The sequence below is a fragment of the Bombus bifarius genome, unplaced genomic scaffold (genome assembly GCF_011952205.1).
Source record: "Bombus bifarius isolate JDL3187 unplaced genomic scaffold, Bbif_JDL3187 scf7180000008321, whole genome shotgun sequence".
NCBI lineage: Eukaryota > Metazoa > Arthropoda > Insecta > Hymenoptera > Apidae > Bombus > Bombus bifarius.
In genome coordinates, this window is record NW_022884591.1 from 392,277 (window position 1) to 410,210 (window position 17,934).

The 17,934-nt window shown below is 35.8% G+C and overlaps 1 protein-coding gene across 7 annotated transcripts in view; it reads right to left on the reverse strand.

The window, feature by feature from the left end:
* LOC117212564 (ABC transporter G family member 22) overlaps positions 1–17,934 on the reverse strand; it is a 270,995-nt gene that overhangs the window by 118,853 nt on the left and 134,208 nt on the right. For 2 of the 7 annotated variants that reach the window (XM_033457463.1, XM_033457462.1), the window contains exon 1: positions 17,083–17,261. The exons of 2 other annotated variants lie outside the window; for them this stretch is intronic. The gene's annotated coding sequence lies outside the window, so the exon portion shown is untranslated. Of the gene's footprint in view, positions 1–16,085; positions 16,174–17,082; positions 17,267–17,934 lie in introns of those variants that run through there. 3 more of the 7 variants (XM_033457465.1, XM_033457464.1, XM_033457466.1) reach the window with 3 other exon arrangements.

Here is a 17,934-nt window from a genome sequence, read left to right on the forward strand (position 1 = left end):
CTCTTCTACGCTGCCGGCGATACCAAGCAAGAAGAAGAGTGTGCAGCATGGTGAAAAGTGCTCGTTAGCATTTCCACGCGTATTGACATCTGCCGTGAATGGTGTAGGTTGTGGTTAGAGAATAGTAATACCCATGACGATGAGAGTGCGTAGAGGTGTGGACAGGTTGAGGGATGACGCAGGAAAATTCAAATTTCAACGTGTCGATTGGTATTCGCGGAGATTGCGTGTTGATCGTGCTTGGATGTCGTTTGTGATGTATCTATATGTGCAAGGTCCGACCGACTAACATGTAAAAGCGGAAACGATGTGATTCTTTGTGTAAAAAAAAAAAAAAGAAAAATATATGGAACAGAATTTTTTTCTCGGAAACAAATTGTCCCGTGAAAAAATTGTATTCCACGTTCTCGACTTATTTTCACGCGTAGAATAACCTCCTGTCGATTATTTAGTCCTGTCCAGTTCGAATTTAGCATTGTCAAATACGCTTGATAAATGTTGAAGCTCGATTTTCTTGGAAACTAATTCGAAAATGAAACAAATTTTATTCTACGTATTTTTCTTCTTTTTACACGAGCAATCACAACATTCCTGTTCTTGAATGTTCTTCTGTCGGACTTTGAATACACATTTGTGTACGTTCTATCTTTGAAAACTGTTACGAAGGGAAAGATACGACGTGAAAGATATTTTTGAGATGCGAACAGGTGGAAGATTAATTGGGATATTCCGAATTCTTTTTGTGGAATCTGGGAACAGTTTGTCGATATTTGTAGATTTTTTGATTTTTTAGAGCAATGAGTGTTATATGTAGGATTTTTTGGAACTACGGTAGAGATAAAAGTATAATACCAAAGATAGTTTTAATAAATGGATTATATATATATATTAACGGGAAGGTTTCGAATATTTATGAAAGTTAGAGATAATTTGTTGGCTTTCTTACGCTGTTAGTTCCATAGATAATTTAACTGTGGGAATTGTAATAAAGATAAAGTTACGGTGTCTAAAATAGTCTTATAAATACTTGCCATTTAGATTCCGTTTCTGTTTCTAACAAAATGAAAAACATGCCAGTCAGAAAATGATAAAATACAAACATCAACTCACAAAGTACCAATAAATCTGCAATTTTTAAAATTCTAACACTAACCACCTGACTTTCGCAGACATACCGAGTGCATTAATCTCTGCGTATAATAACGATCGCTGAGATCACCATTCCCAAGATTTTGCGAACAAGAAATCGAATTTCTAACTCTTGCAAAGATCGCTAATAAATCAATCACGAGAGAACAAGAAAACAATTTGCAACCGTACATACATAGCACGGGCAATTGCGGCAACGTGCAGGTAGGAATTTTGGTCGTGCGAGTAGCAATTACGTAAGTTTCGATCGCGCGAGCGATCACGCGAACTATAGATCGCAGCTGCGCGTGTTCTAAGGAAATTTTAGTCGCGCGAACGATCACGAGACTTTCAACGTTCTTTCGCCATTGCTATCTCAGAGGGAACGAGAGGACTGTTAACCCTCCATAACCGGATTTCTCGCTGATTATCGGAAAAAAGATTACGATTGATTGCAGTTTTTCACTCTAATAGAAAAACCGATAACGGCTTTATAGCGTTGTATCTATCAATTTAGTTATATTGATTGCTCGGTAGCTGCGCGATTGTATCGGTACTCTCGATATCTCTGAGGAATTGAAATGGTTTTATTTCGCCCTTATCGATCTAACTATTTATTTTTCCTCCATTTTTCTCTTTTCTTTTGTTGATTTACTCTTCTATCTTTATTTTCACTTCTATCAGCTTGTCCGAAAAGTTTCTTTCGTTTAATGAGGAAATAATAGACGCACGACGTTTTTTGTTTTATATTATTTTGTCGAATTACGTACGATCCATTTTGTTCTGTTGAGATAAACACCGCGACATTTCACAGACTTCACGTGGTTTCACGTTTGCATAAAGGTGCACTGTCGTAGAAAACACGTTTGCGAAAGAAAGACACTTTTCGGGCAACCTAATATGTTTCGAACTGATATTTACGAGTACTAATAACATTCGTTTTAAATTATCATATGGGTAATAGTCATTTATATTCTATAATTTACTCTTGCAGTAATTCGTATAACATCCTGGAACAGAAATTATACCAATCTTGATAAGTATAATTCCGGTTTGTACGATGTTTTTATAGCACTGTTTGCAACTGTATTGATGTTTTATATTGCTACGTATTACTGGCCGGGAAAAACAGAAAAACGAGAAAATGCTGTCAGATCATTGTCAGGAAAGGAGCATAAAATATTGTAAATGGATACTATAGAGCAAAACCGAATTAATACCAGGGAAGGTTAATCTAAAAGACCTGCAAGGTACATGAACCACGTGTCACAACGACGAAGGGCCAATCCCCGAATCTTAGAGCAAACGTATTAAATTCTCCCACTGAATTTGAAATTTCCAAAGCGATTAACCTCCGTGACCTTTACTTTACATAAAAGTTCCAATGAAACGAGCTGATACGAGCCACAAGCTGGAGCTATTAAGATCATAAAAACTGTATGGAACGCAACGTTGTAATCATCGGATTTAAAATTCAAACTCGAATCGTATCGACATACGATCAACATACGATTAAATAAAATCGTTATCCGTGTGGATGTGTGCGTATAATTAAACAAAATATCTACTGCCGGGACAAATAAAATAAATCGGGGGAATCGAGGCCAAGATGGAAATCGAGATCGCGAAGCGTGTCACGAATTCAGTTTGGAACCGCGAGAATCACCCGGTAGAAGGACGAACGGATTCGAGGTGGACTGTGAAACGCACGAATACCAAGGACGAATCGCAGCACTGCCCCACATTTTAACCGGCCAATGCACATCTCGACCCCTTCGCCCGATGTTCAGCCAGCCTGTTCGCCGGAGGAACGCGCACGAACCACACGCTTGAACCCGCGACCCGGTGATCGTTCGACCCCTGGGGTCGGCTGTCCAACCGAACCAACGATTTCCGTGGTTTCTCTCGTCAGCCAGAGAAAAATCGATCGGCACAGATACATATGTGCTCTTCGTCTTGGAGAAAATGTAGTAGATTGAACTTATTAGATTGTTTCATAGTGGCATTTTATAGCGAAGAACTAGTTAATTTGATTGATTGAACGAACTGGTTCCAGATTATAGTTTAGCTAATTAATATGCGTATTATTTTTGTTATTTTTGGAGGAGATGTAATATCATATATTGAATTTATTAGATTAATTCGGTGGTTTTTTTTATAGAGAAGAAACGGTTCATTTGATTGATTTAATCTGATCGATTCCAAATTAGAATGTAGCTGATTTATATATTATTATACTTAGAGAGAGGATAATATTATATATTGAATTTATTAGACTATTTCTGTGGTTTTTATAGAAAAGAAATAATTAAATTGTGATAGATTCGTCAGATTGACTGCAGATTAAAAACTCATAAACATATGTACCTTCTTTTGGAGAAATAATATATTGGATTTATTAGATCGTTTTTTACTGGTTTCTATAGGGAACAAATTATTAATTTGATGTATTTATAAGATTGACTTCAGAGTACAGAGTAGGTGAACAACTGTTTATAGAGTTCTAAATTCACTGCTTTGAATGCAGTGTTGAAACGACACTGATGTAACAACACACGTAACATTTATTAGATGTTCCTTAATCTAATAAAAAATTCGTAGAATTTTATTTAGCAAGAAATAAGAACGGATGGAATATTATTGTTCGTTTTGAATCTATTCCTATTATATTCTTATTTTATTCGTAACTCGTAAGTAATGCATGTTTGCGAAATTTAAATGTAGATTCCAATTTCAATTTCAAATCGAAAATATACATTGAAATTCTAATATAAATTTGAGCTTCAATTTGAATCTTTCAAATTCAAATACTATATATCAACCTTTTTAAAAATATGTTTCAAGATAACTGTATTAGAAATTGATAGAACAGAAACAACATAATGCTTCGATATAATGACGATAAGAAGAAAATTTCTATTTTTCCTTGCAAGAAGTAAAACGCTGCTGAAAATTGAGAATTTGATTGGAAGATAACTTCGAGCTGGAGGCTCGAATGGAGCCTACGTCAACGACACGAGAAGCTGCAAGAGTTTTCTACGCTAATAGATACTATATTACAGCTATAACGAGAGAAGGAATCGTGGTCGCGAGACCGTTTGAATTTTACGGCCGTCCCTATTCTTCACGGCTATCGTATTTATGGTGCACCGTAAGAGAAACACAGTTCAAAGAGGTCTGTGCGAGTCCGATCGAGCCGGCCATAAATAATTCTCATCGCCTGAATTCGCTCTGATTTATAGTTAATTCAACTACACCTTCCTCTTAGCCAGTCGTTTTCCTTTCGCATATCTGCTTCTTTCTTTCCATCATCATTTTTCAATATTTTTCAATATTTTTTTCTCTTTCGTTATTTATTGTAAAGAAAATTACTATTGAAGATTTCATACGTTAAAAATGATAATTGGTACTTCTTGTATCCTTGACCTGTTCTAACACTTACAAAATTGGCACAGAACTAGCACCTACATTTCACATCGATATATGAATAATAAAAATGACAGTTTGTATAAGCTCATTCTCAATCCTCCAACAATTCAGACGAACTAAACAGCTTGTGTTATGAACTTGTGCGTGAAGTAAACAGACCTAACTCAAACCCAATCCACAAACTTTTCCATTAAGTTCAAATGCTACAAATAAATCCGTTATTGCTAAAAATATGTATAAAACCATATTCTCATTAATAAAAGATATGAATTTGTATAAACACATCCCCAATTCCCCAAGTAATAATGAAACCTAATACGACTCGCATACTTCTTCAAACTCCTACGAACAAAACTTTTCTGAACGAAGATACAAACTTCTATAAACCCATCCTCAATCCACCAATAACTAATAAGCAAACCTAACCCAACTCACAAACCTCTTCAAACATTCACAAATAAATGTTGATTCTCTACGTGGTCACTACCATCGTAAACCAATCAAACCTAACCCGACTCACATACTTCAAACTCCTACGAACAAAACTTTACTGAACGAAGATACAAACTTCTATAAACCCATCCTCAATCCACCAATAACTAATAAGCAAACCTAACCCAACTCACAAACCTCTTCATACATTCACAAATGAATGTTGATTCTCTAAGTGGTCACTATCATTGTAAACCAATCAAACCTAACCCAACTCATAAATTTCTTCAAACATTCACAAATAAATGTTGATTCTCTACGTGGTCACTATCATCGTAAAGCAATCAAACCTAACCCGACTCACATACTTCTTCAAACTCCTACGAACAAAACTTAACTGAACGAAGATACAAATTTCTATAAACCCATCCTCAATCCACCAATAACTAATAAGCAAACCTAACCCAACTCACAAACCTCTTCAAACATTCACAAATAAATGTTGATTCTCTACGTGGTCACTATCATCGTAAAGCAATCAAAGCCCGACTCACATACTTTCTCAAACTCCTACGTACAAAATTTTTCTGAACGAAGATACAAACTTCTATAAACCCATCCTCAATCCACCAATAACTAATAAGCAAACCTAACCCAACTCACAAACCTCTTCAAACACTGACAAATAAATTTCGATTCTCCGCATGATCAATATCATGGACCAAACCCTCCGCTGCACATATACATATACTTGTGATTCTTCGCATCTGCCCTGTGCGAATGAAAGAGACCGAGAGGCCGAATAGAAGGAAAAAGATCGAGATACCGGTAGGCACGAGCCAGCAGCCGCGTATCAGCGTATCTAGGAGCCGGTGAATAGAGGCCACTCCGTGTATATTTTCTGTACGCGTGTCGGGACGCATTTTTACGTTACGTAGGACGGGAGGTATGTGAGGCCGGCTCTCTCGCCAGCCAAGCAGATAGATAGATAGCGTGCGCAGAGAGAGATTGTATCTGCGGGGTTCAGAGACCCCGTTCTACGTGTCTTTACGTATCTGTGTTCTATACTATATTACTGCATATGACTCTTACTACGCGTACACACATACATACACGCGTATACACTTCTTGCGCCATAACTTCGTGGACATGTACTGGCATAATACGTTCACGAGTGATAAGCAGCCACGCGGGCAATGTGTCTTGCCCTATCAGAGACTAATAACGGAATTGGTCAGTGTTTGCGTAGATCAGCTGGTTAGAATAACCGGCACAACGGGAGCATTGTAATCGTCGAGACGATAGTGTGAGTTCAGGAGGTTTGAAATGGTTGATTGTTCGTATCGGGCCGCTACGTTGAGAAAGATTTTATGGAAGTATTCAATGCAAAACATAATACATGAACATAGTGTAGTACATGTATGATGTACATACGCGACGATTGAAATTTCGAAAGATAACCGTCCATAGTATAATTGGTTTTTTTCTACTTATTTCACATCTTCGCGATGTTCTAGATATCCTTGCAACGATTGTAAGAAGAATTCTGAAACATTTATTTACTGATTACTGTTATTTCTATTTAATTATTTAACAGGTCTGTAAGATACTTTTTGGAAAATTCTCGAGTACGATATACTAAGTACGTACGATACTATAATATTAGAATCGGATTTAGAGTAACTAATGTGCCACATTCCAGAAGTGTTTTCTTTAGATAGGAATTATCTGGAAGATCAGAGTATTTAAAAATTGTCAACGTCAATTCACTCGAACCTAATATGTTAAAAGTCACTCTCGTCAAATAATCTCAAATTCCGCGTTAAACATATTGAAGCAACCCTATTTTCAATAAATACTCATAACAAAAGCTAATACAAATTTACATTCTAAAGCACTAAAACATAACCACGAGATCTATTTCATTAAATGCAAATCGAATCTGAAACTTAATATCGAACCTATCAATCCACCACTTATTTCCAACACTGTGAACGCTATGTATATTTAAAACTATAACTATTTCAAGATTACATCTGCAACTTAAATTCCACTTAAACTTAATCTCAAACTCTCATTTACCAATTAATTCGATTAAACGCAACCAGCTTGTTACAGCTTGCTTACACAGTATCGATCGATTGAGAAGAGAATCAGGTTCGATAAATGGAGATGGATCGGTGTTCCCTTTGAAATTAAAATGGTCGCGAGTTTAGCGGGAGGGTTCCTCACTCGGTGTATCGGTATTTTTAGCGACGTTCCGGACTGAATTGGAAGCTGAGACAGCAGGGGAGGAAGCGTTTAAATGCGCTCCATGGAGGAAATTATGCGCACCCCGGGGCCAGACTGACCGGACACCGACGGAAGATCGTCGGCAAAGATTTATTCTTACAATTACCGATAATGAGACGTAATGCGGCTACGGGACCGACAGGTCCAACTGTTGACCCTTCGACTCTCTTCAGTGTCGAAGAACTATCATTTTAATCAAAGTGTGTTGAGGCTTTGGTCGACTCTAGTCTTTGTTTAGTTTTATAGTGTCTTCTTCTTTTATTCTTTTTTTCTTTAAATTAGGATAAAATAGTTGCAATTTGTGTCAGATATACTGCGGATTTTTACGCTTTTATGGGAAATTTAAAAGCGTATAAATATTCGGAATGAGTGTATTATGCAAAAGTATATGAAATATCTAGAGATTTTCAAATTATGGGATAGTGTAAATTTTTGTAACTGCCACACACCGCTGAAATTAAAATGCCAATCATCTGTCATTAAAGAATCAAGAAGAATTCATCAAGTTATTAATCGACGTAGATATAAAAATCCAGCTTTGCAAAAAGTCACTTAAATGAATTTTTGCTTGAAATTGGAACAGAATACCTAATCACTTCTAAAATTGTCTTAAACACACTTCTGACATCTTCTGCTGCGTATCTATACTAAAATAAAGATGCTCCATTGCATCAGATATCCAGCCAGAATTAAATTCTTCGTGCAAAAATAAACAAGCACATTTACCTCATTAATATGTAAATTTAGTTTTGTCCTTGTAAGTGGTAATAAACGACAGACAGTTATAAATATAACAAACAGCTGTTTAAAATTAAAATTGTTTGATTTATTGTTATCCATTCACGTTTTATTTGAGTATTTATTTTATGTATACGACTAAGGTTGCGTAAAATTCTTCCGAGGAAAATGGGGTCGCGTATGGGAAAAGCCTAAGAAGCGGCGATCTACAGTAAAGTGTTCATCATATTTATGATATTTAATGGATAACACAGCTGTCCATAATGTGACACAACGAGTATTATACTTTGGCTATTTTATATATTATTCTATATAAATCACACAATTCTATCTCTTTATACAAAAGAATTGCAAAATAAACTTTCCAAGCGTCGAACACCCCATGTTTAAATGAAACACATAAATTGAAATCAAATGAGAGGCAAGTACCAAAATCGGGAAATCTTGTATCTCAACAAAGTAAAGATAACGTTGATAACGTCGAAAGCAGAAACGATTTAGCAAGAAACAGATAGATTCAAGGCGCCCTTCGTCTATAATACGTGCATTTACCATAATCCAGGGTGGTTGATGTATGTGTTCGAGATGTATGTGTTTAATCACGAAGGATCGACAGGATCCCATGATATGAACACGGGAGCTTAAGGCGGACCCGGCACGCTAATCCAATCCAGGGAACTACAACGCCAGGGTTATTCACAAATCGATGAAGGTTAATCAACAGAAACGAGAATTCGACTTTTAAATTCTTCAGAAACTGTAATGTACCCCGTTCGTTGTAGATATAAAACGTACAGGATATTCGCGGAAATTTAAGAAACACTTCCGTGGTAGAGTAACTGCAAGCTATTTTCAGAGAGAATAACGATTAGAGAGCAATTTCTAATGAAATAAAAAGATCAGAAATGATAGGAGGCTACGTGCAAAGTACATCTTTAAGGTATTGATTTTCTGGAAATTTAAGCGACTCAGCTATGGGATAAAATATCGAAAATTATATTAGGAGGAAAAATTGAGAGATTAATTTATGATTAAATAAAACGTAGATATTTGATATAAATGGTATTTGTCTGCTAGAATATCTTTAATTATAATTAAAAATTGATAGCAAATGGAAATTATTTGAATCGACATGAAAAGAAATCGGAGATAAAATTGAAGATTACAAAATGAATATTTCCATAGAAACAATTTTAAAAGATATTTGAAAGCAAAATTTACACCAAAAGGGTAGTAAAAGAATAAATTTCAAATGAATATTTTTTTAAATTTACTCAATGTGATAGACACTGATTTAAAACGAATTAAAAATGATAATAATACACAATACATAATAACAATGATAAAAATTTAATACATTAATCGGCATGGTAAATAATCGAATGGAAATTTTCCAAAAATGAATTTCTTACTAAGAAGGTACAAAAGCCGAAAAGAAGCGGAAAATCATTCGAGACTCATGTTGACACTTCAGAGGTTAATTGATCCGAGGTACGAACTAAAAGAATGATTTTGTAACAGCAGGAGCGTATCGGGGCGTTCTTTTTTCAAGTTTCGTTGCTCTTGCTCATTTATCTTGCAACACTCCAATTAGAAGAGCTAGCGAATTCTTTTATACCGGTCGTGAAACAGCAGGATTTCGCAAAGAAAATTAGACTTCGGATTGCACGAAGTATTCCGGGGGTTTAAGTGGTTACGTACACATTTAAAACAGGTGAGCTTGACTTCGCTACCAAAAGAAGAGCATTTTACAAAAAGGGACCCTCGTTGGGATAAAAATCTGGAAAAAAGTTCCAATGGGTTTGTTTTCCGCGCGATGTCAAAGCTTTAGAAAAAAAAAAGAACAAGGAAAAAGTGATCGAAAAGCGTAGGGAAAGTGATAAAAAAAAAGATGCCTTAGAAAGGTAATGAAAGAGATCGACGCGAGAAAAATCGTAAAAGTAGAACGTTCACCTGAAAAGGTTATTTGAAAATGGTGATTTTGTCGTGAGGGGAAGTTTAAATTACCCTTCGATTATAAAATGGCAGAGGGTAAAGTGATGAATAAAGGTGGACGAAAAATTTGAAATTACTAATCTACATGAAAACACGTCATGTGTGTTTAAACATATTTTTTTAAAATAGGTACTGAAAGAACCTTTTTACTAAACTAAATATTTTTGGATTTTAACGAAATGAAAATTAAAAATAACATTCAAGAGAGCGTTTCCTAAATTACAACTTCATGTTGAGAATTAAGTATCAAAAGTGTATTATGAATATAAATAACAAGGATAAAAATATGTTAGGTATAGAAAAACCTTTCTGTAATGCAGTAACTACTACAATACGGTATCTCATTTGTATACAAAAATTTCTATAAACACAAATAAAACAATTTTTACGAAATTCTCGAAAATCATCCAAAAACCATGAAAACGTTCTATCGTGTCAACGTCAACTGGTCACGTGTATCCTTCTCGCTTTCAACTACTATTCCTCCATCCCAATACCAGCTCCAAGATCCTCTGAAACATCCTAAAATATTTACAAAGTACGTGAAACTCTCTACCGAGTCTAAACTAGCGACCGAATTTCATCTTCAACCTCCATCGAAAAATCCTAGAATATTCTCAAAGAACAAGTGAATACCAAAGTATCCATCGTTTCCTCTTTCAATCACCATTTCCCAAACGAAAAATCGTTTCTAAGGTCTACAAAGAAAGCCTTGAATATTCTGAAAGACAACGCATCGTCTAAATCTTGCCCATCCTTCCTACTGTCAACCAGCGACGATAATGTCGCAAGAGTCTTGGGAACCGCGCTGATTTGTGCCCATCGCAGTACCGTCTTCCAAATGGAATAATACAAGAAAAATGAAAAAAATATTCCAATACCGTGCAAAGCTAGAAAGATGATTAGCAGAAAGTCTGAGAGGCAAGAAAAGTGCTGCCTTCTGTCGCTCACTGGAATGTTAAAAACCCGAGGAACTTCCACGAAATACTAAGTAAGCCAACTGCCAAACGACTAGAATAGGAAAAAAGCGAAAGGTGACGAAAGACAAAAAGAGGAATTTCTTCCTTTCGATTCCTCCTACTTTTTGCTTTTCAATTTTATCGAAAGTGATGGTCGCGAAAGTTCGTGGCCGGAACACGTGGCTCGATTTAGAGACGGGTGCAAGGACGCGGCTCGTGGCGCGGTTGCCGGAAAGAAAAAGCGTATACCTTCGCGCAATTTAATCGGAGAGATCAGGTAGATCAGCTGGCGGAGGCAGGGAGTCTGGGGTGGATGTTAGGTTGGTCGGTCGCCGTGCGGATATCGACCCCGGGTTCACCGACCTTTCTCCGCCACCATCGACCCCTCCACCTGAACCTTCCGCCATCCCTCGTCGGCCAGCCCTCTCCTCCCTCCATCCGGCCCCCGCCAACCTAGCTAACCTTCTTCTTTCGCTCTCTGCTGCCACCCTGGCCCGCCAGCAGCTCTCAACCCTGCCAGATGTCCTCAACCCCGGCACCCTTCATTGATCCACCTTGCGACGCTTCTTCGAATTTATGTAAATGTATCGTGTGTAAGTACTTGGACACTTGCGAATTATTGAAAATGTATGAAATATTCTGCGGACCAAGCTCTTTGATCTAATTGTTGCCTCTGATCTTATCTCAGGCAACGGTATACAGTCGACGTGAATAAAGACAATAGTTGATATTATACGATAGTAGAAAATAGTATGAATAAAACATGTAATTATCGAAGGTGGATGAACGTTTCTTGCGAGGAAAGGCTATTTCTTAAATATTTTGTCTATCGGAAAATTCATTATGCAATGTTTCATTTGGTTCTGCTTTCTTATTCGTGTCGACGCGTAAAGTGCCGCATATGCAGATAAGACCATGTAGCAACGCGTACCGGTTTGTTCATTGGAGAATATTCTAGGATTTTTAGATGGAGATCGAAGATGATGCCCGGCGGGTAGAAACTAAAAGCAACGGGTCTGTTTCTATTTATCAGAGATACGATGCTCCTTCAAAGATGGAAAGTAATAAGTTTGAAGATAGTGAAACTCATGTTGAAACAAATGGTAGTTGGCTCGGTATCCTTATGGTATGTAACTCTATAAAGAAACATGGTATTGATTTAGTTTATTAACAGGAGTTTTCAAGTGAAACTCGATGAAGCAATATCAACGAAAGATATAAATGATTCGCATAACGTCAGCAGCTGATAATCCTATAGATCATAATTCTTATTTCATTCCAGCATTCCAGATGTATGTCCAACAAATTAGCCAATAATCTAAGTATTCGTAAGAACAAAATTAAGAGATTGAACAAGATCGGTTCGAAGAAACTTTCCAGTTAACTGAATTTCAACATCCCCCCGCCCCAATCGGCTAACAGATATTTTGAAACGCACGATTAAGTACCGTACGTTATATTATTCTCGTAAATTCAAGCCCATTGCCGGTTACGAATCTTTACAAACCCGGTCAAAAGCCTCGAGCCCGTTATTAACGAAAACATTCGGCAGAGAGAAAGGATTAATGGACTCGATCCGCGAATATGTTTCGCTATCTATCGAAAACACTGCTGTCGGTTTCCCAACAGCTGTAACGAAAAGCATTGCGGGCGAATTGCAGCCGAATACGCCGCAGTTCCGTCCATGGGAACTCGCCATTAGGCAAATGATCGTGCTACGAAATTTACAGATCGATTGAAAGATGCTGTACCACTGAAACGGAACTTTACAATTGCACCAGCCATTTGTACTCTGCTTCTTTGTTTAGGAAATCGCTGCACTCTGTCGGTGTTTTTCGATATCGAAGAAACGCGTGGAAGTAATTGGATGAAGAGAATCAAGAATTGATCTACGTTGCATCTAATGCGCAGCGTTAAAAATTTAACTTTGTAATTTTCGAGTCAACCGATCTCCAATTCCAAGCTGTAATTCCAGCTTCGAATTTAAATTCTAAACCTGAAACGACACGATCAAATTTAAAAGAAACTGCCCCGAAGAAGCTCTTATTCTAATCTAATTACACGACTCAACAACGATCCTCGAAACTCCAATTGAAAAGTTCCCTTCGTTTCGAACAGCAAAGGACGACAATGCAACTAAAAGAAAGTCCTTTGCAAGAATCCACTCGAATTTCATTACACGGGCCTCGAAAACAATCCTCGTTCGTCAACGTTCTTCCCATCCACGCGAACAAACGAGCACGCTCGATATAATCAACGAGCGGAAAATCGTCGAAACCCTAAATGGGTCAGTTTACGACAACTTTTCACGGGGGATTGTTTCGTCGACTGTTTAAGGGCGCGAGTGGAACCAGTTTACACGCTAATGGCTCGAAATGCTCGCCCGTAAAACACGCAAAAGTGAAATTGTTACGGTGGGCGTGTCTTTCATTTGTCGGCTGGTTTGCATCCTTTAAGTTCTTTGCGCAATAAAAGTTTACGAGACGCTGCCGCGTTGTTCCCATATCCACTTGCCAAACCGCCATTATCGTCTACAACGTTCTCCAACGGTTCCAATGATCGTGTATTTAGCGTGATTCTCGTTTTCGACTTTAATTGCGTTTATATTTACTGCGGAGAATTAGGTTACCTAAAAAGTTGTCTGGCTGTTTTCAGCCCCTGGATATTTCATTCCCAATTGGTTTTCAGGGGTAGTAGAGTATTGCGGGTGGCATAAGTATCGTCACAATTGTTATTTTAAATAGTATGGACCGCCAAGGGTCTTATGGTTATAATTGAATTGAGAATGATTATGCAAATTTATATTCTTACGCATACAATTGAAGAAGTAGAACATGAGTTCTTTAGAGAATTGAAACGTTTTCTTTTACGTGTGTGCAGTATGTGCACTCTACATATTATTGTATTTTTTTTTTTGTACATTGAAATATTCCATAAATAATTCACAGCCCACCAATACTTACAAGGAAAATGAGATTGAGAGGTCTTAGAATGTCGTCAATGAGTTTCGGGATTTTACATGCACCCAGATAGAAGAAAACATCAATGGATGATATTTCGTTTAGCTTTTCTACATCGTGTTTAGGGTACGAAAAATTTCTGTCGCTAAATGTCTCCTAATGTATTCTTATACTTTCCCAGTTTGTTCAACACAGTAGGAAATTTATTATGTTAGTGAATACTATGTCGAGGAGTTTATAACTTTAGTTCTACCTTTCCTATAATTGTATAATAAAAAGTACGGTAAAATTGAGATTCGAAAATGAAGCTATATTATTTTATATATTATATTATATTATTATATTATATTAGAACTGTATAATTAATCACCTTTTAATAGCCGAATTTGTAAAATCAATGATTCCTCCCTTTAAAAAAAAATTATATATAAACACTCAGACTTTAAAAAAAGGAATGTTTCTTAAATAATACAGGGATATTTTATTTTATTTTAATTTACTAATAGAAAAGAATCTTGGAAAAAAAGAAATCTTCAAATAAAACTAACAGTATTCTTACAATTCTCTTATCAGCTCTTTATAGAAGAACCTACACGACACAATAAATCTACTTTTTTAAGTCAGATATCAATCATTAAACTATAAGAAAGAGAATCGCAAAAAAGACACTTCTAACCTGATATCTACTAAAAGTTCTATCCTTTTTCTTTCAGAATGGTAAACTTTACCACATTTCCACGCGACATAGGAAACATTCAACATCGATTGGGAAACTAGTATGCCATTATAGGTAAGAAATGTGACGTATCTCGTCGTTGATCTTTTATCTCGGGATTATTAATTCGAACGATTTCGTATTAAATAACGGTTATACCAGTTGTCACAGGGTAGATAAAAATATTTATTTGACATATGCACTTTAGGATGGAAAAACGAAGAAAGGAAGCAAGGAACGAGAACTACGAAGGAAAAGAAAGAACGAAGAATAAAAAATTGACGAGAGTTCTACGGACTGACGCCGGCAGGTAATTAAAATACAGCGTCGATATCGCGTCGGGTAATATTATCGAGCGCATGTAAATTGAAACACGATATCAGTTAGCGATACTGTCTGCAACGCATATGCATTCTCATTACGGCTATATTAAGCTTGATTCAATTATACGATACACCGATTGCGCAACTGAATAACGAGCGACGCTTGAAAATTAACGATAAGGCAGTTTTTATTTCGGACCGCGTCAAACAATCCTCGATATCGTCGAAAAGATGCGAAGATTTTGTTTTAAAAGATATATTGTACATTTGCATATCTTTTATGTTTCCATTCTTGATTAAAAATCTAGCATAGCATCTCTTGCATAACGTATAGGACTTGTGAGAAAAACAATCTTTGTTCGTGTTTAGCCTTTTACCAGGGGATCAAAAGAATATTATAACATTCGTAATTCGATGTTCAATGTATTTCAATTCTTTGATGTAGAATATTCATTAGACTACATAATTGTATCTTAGAAAAGCGTATGTCCGTGTATTTATAATTATATCTTAGGAAAGCTAGAATTAATCTAATCGTGAAATCATAGACCTTATAAGAGAATTTTTTATAAAACTGATTAATTTCCATTAGATAATACGTCAAGATATAGATCCTTTTTTTTTATGCTATCGATTACCCACATCAAGTGACGAATGTAACTTTTATTATTGGAAGTACGTATTCGTTTAAAATATTCGAATCATTTAAAAAACACGATGAATTTAACAAGAATCGTTTTAGTTTTGGGTCTCCCAAATAAAAGTATTATTAGTTTAGCCTACTTTTATTCGGAACTACATACGAATAATATTAAGCGTCGTTTAAAAAAAAAACCAGGCGTCGAATACCGGTTAAAATTGAGAATTGTGTCGTAACGTAGAATGGAAATTTCTATCAAATTTTTGTATTTATATGAACATACTATTAAATAATACAAAATTTAGTATACTTGGATTTAATTAACTAGCATCATATACATACTGTAAATGTCGTAATAAATAAATACGATGTTTCGTAAATAGTTTTTGTACTCACCGTATATGTATAATTAACAGACATATTTTATAATCAGCATAAAGATATAACAAAGATATATTACAAAATAGAAATTACCACGTAATACACCGGAGCTGCGATCGAAGTAAACAGAACGCCGCCCAATTCAAGACTGCGAGAATTCGGCACTTCCCCACCCTTATTTACCTTTCTCGCATAACCTGATGTTATTATGAATGTTCTTCATACGAAATCTATACCTGACTTCTGCTCGAAAATTATCCCCACAAATATCTACCATTTATTCACATCACTCGTATATTTTGTAAATATTAATTTTAATATTTTTAATGAATTCGTTATTTAAAATAACCTTCTGCTTTGTATAATTTTAATTCTTAACAATTATATTTCTTGCAAAGTTAATATGTTTCAATATCAAAAAATATCTTCATCTATAATAATTTAATCTAATTATGTACTTTCGATGTACCATTGGTATACATATAGTATTATTTAATACAACGAATACTATATAAGTTAGTATTCTTTAATTTAAAAGGTAATCTAAAATTCATTAAAACTCTTTTGGACTGTAATTTATTAACTATATATATGATAATATTAGTGAATCGACAAGTAAGAAGTTATAGGTTATAGACATTTTTATTACGTATAATTTTATAACCTTACATAACATAGAATTCACTTATTTCATTATTATACTTCTGCCAATTAAAGAAAATCTATTAGTACAAATAATTTACAATAGCGACGTGTAAAATTTCACTAATATTATTTCAATTATACAAGAGAGTCTAAATAATAGATTCAAAGTATTTATTAATATATAAACTTCAAATTGAATTAATTACAGTTTAAATGCATATAACTAGACTGTGAATCCTCGTATATCCATTCGAAATATGAGTGTTGAAAATCCACAGAGTGCATATATGTACATACGATAGAATAATCGTTATAATCTTTAGCAGGAATAACGAATCGCCATCTAATTTCTATTTCTTCAATTGTATCGACGAAAATATAAATTGACATAGAAGTCTAATCTACACTAAAAAGAAGGAAAACGAATTTCAAATTTTCGCCTTACCTGCTCTATACAGAGTCAACGCGATGCAAGCACCAAACACCAGTAAACCCGATAAAACTCACTCTATCACGATTCATTCATGCGGCGCGAACCCGGTTCTCCTCACATTTTTCTGAATCGGTTTTCGATCTGTAAATGCGGCTAAGAAACGAATCGCTCGAGGAGGTAACACTAACCGATGCACCCTATATATTAGCATGTAAATATATGTAAATACAGGAGGTGCGCGCGTCTCAAAGGAGAACAGGGTTGCCAACTCTGCTCGCTCGCCGCTGCCATGTTACGTAATTGTTCGTTGCACCGCGCGGCCCCGTCGCTTTCAAACGCGAGAAACATCGAGACACTTTGTAGTTTCGCAAATTCGCAACTTAACCTCTAACGAACCGCGAATTTCAGGCGTAACCCCAAGAAAATCCTCGTTAGTTCTTGTCGTGGTACGAGACGAGACTATCTCGTGCTCTCGCGTTATCGCTAGATATCGTACAATCGATTCTCGAAGTTTACATAAGAGAACGTTCGTTTATACTCGAAGAATAGTAGCGACCGATCGAAAGGAATTATTCGACACAATCGAATTACGTACTGGAAATATGAAGATTTTGTGTTGTGTGAAAGCATGGCTGTGTCAAGTCGCATTAACCTGTTAGCTGGCTGACACGAGTTAATTGTTACAATAGAAGTGCCAAAACGTTGGTATTTTTGAAGCAGTAATTTTTTATTCACAGGCATTTATTATGTATGTATGTATATTCAGATTATATCTGTTGCATCATGTTCGTATTTGCTAGTAATATTTACTAATATAACCTCTTAAGAGATCTTAATAAATGCGTGTATAGATCATTTTTATTT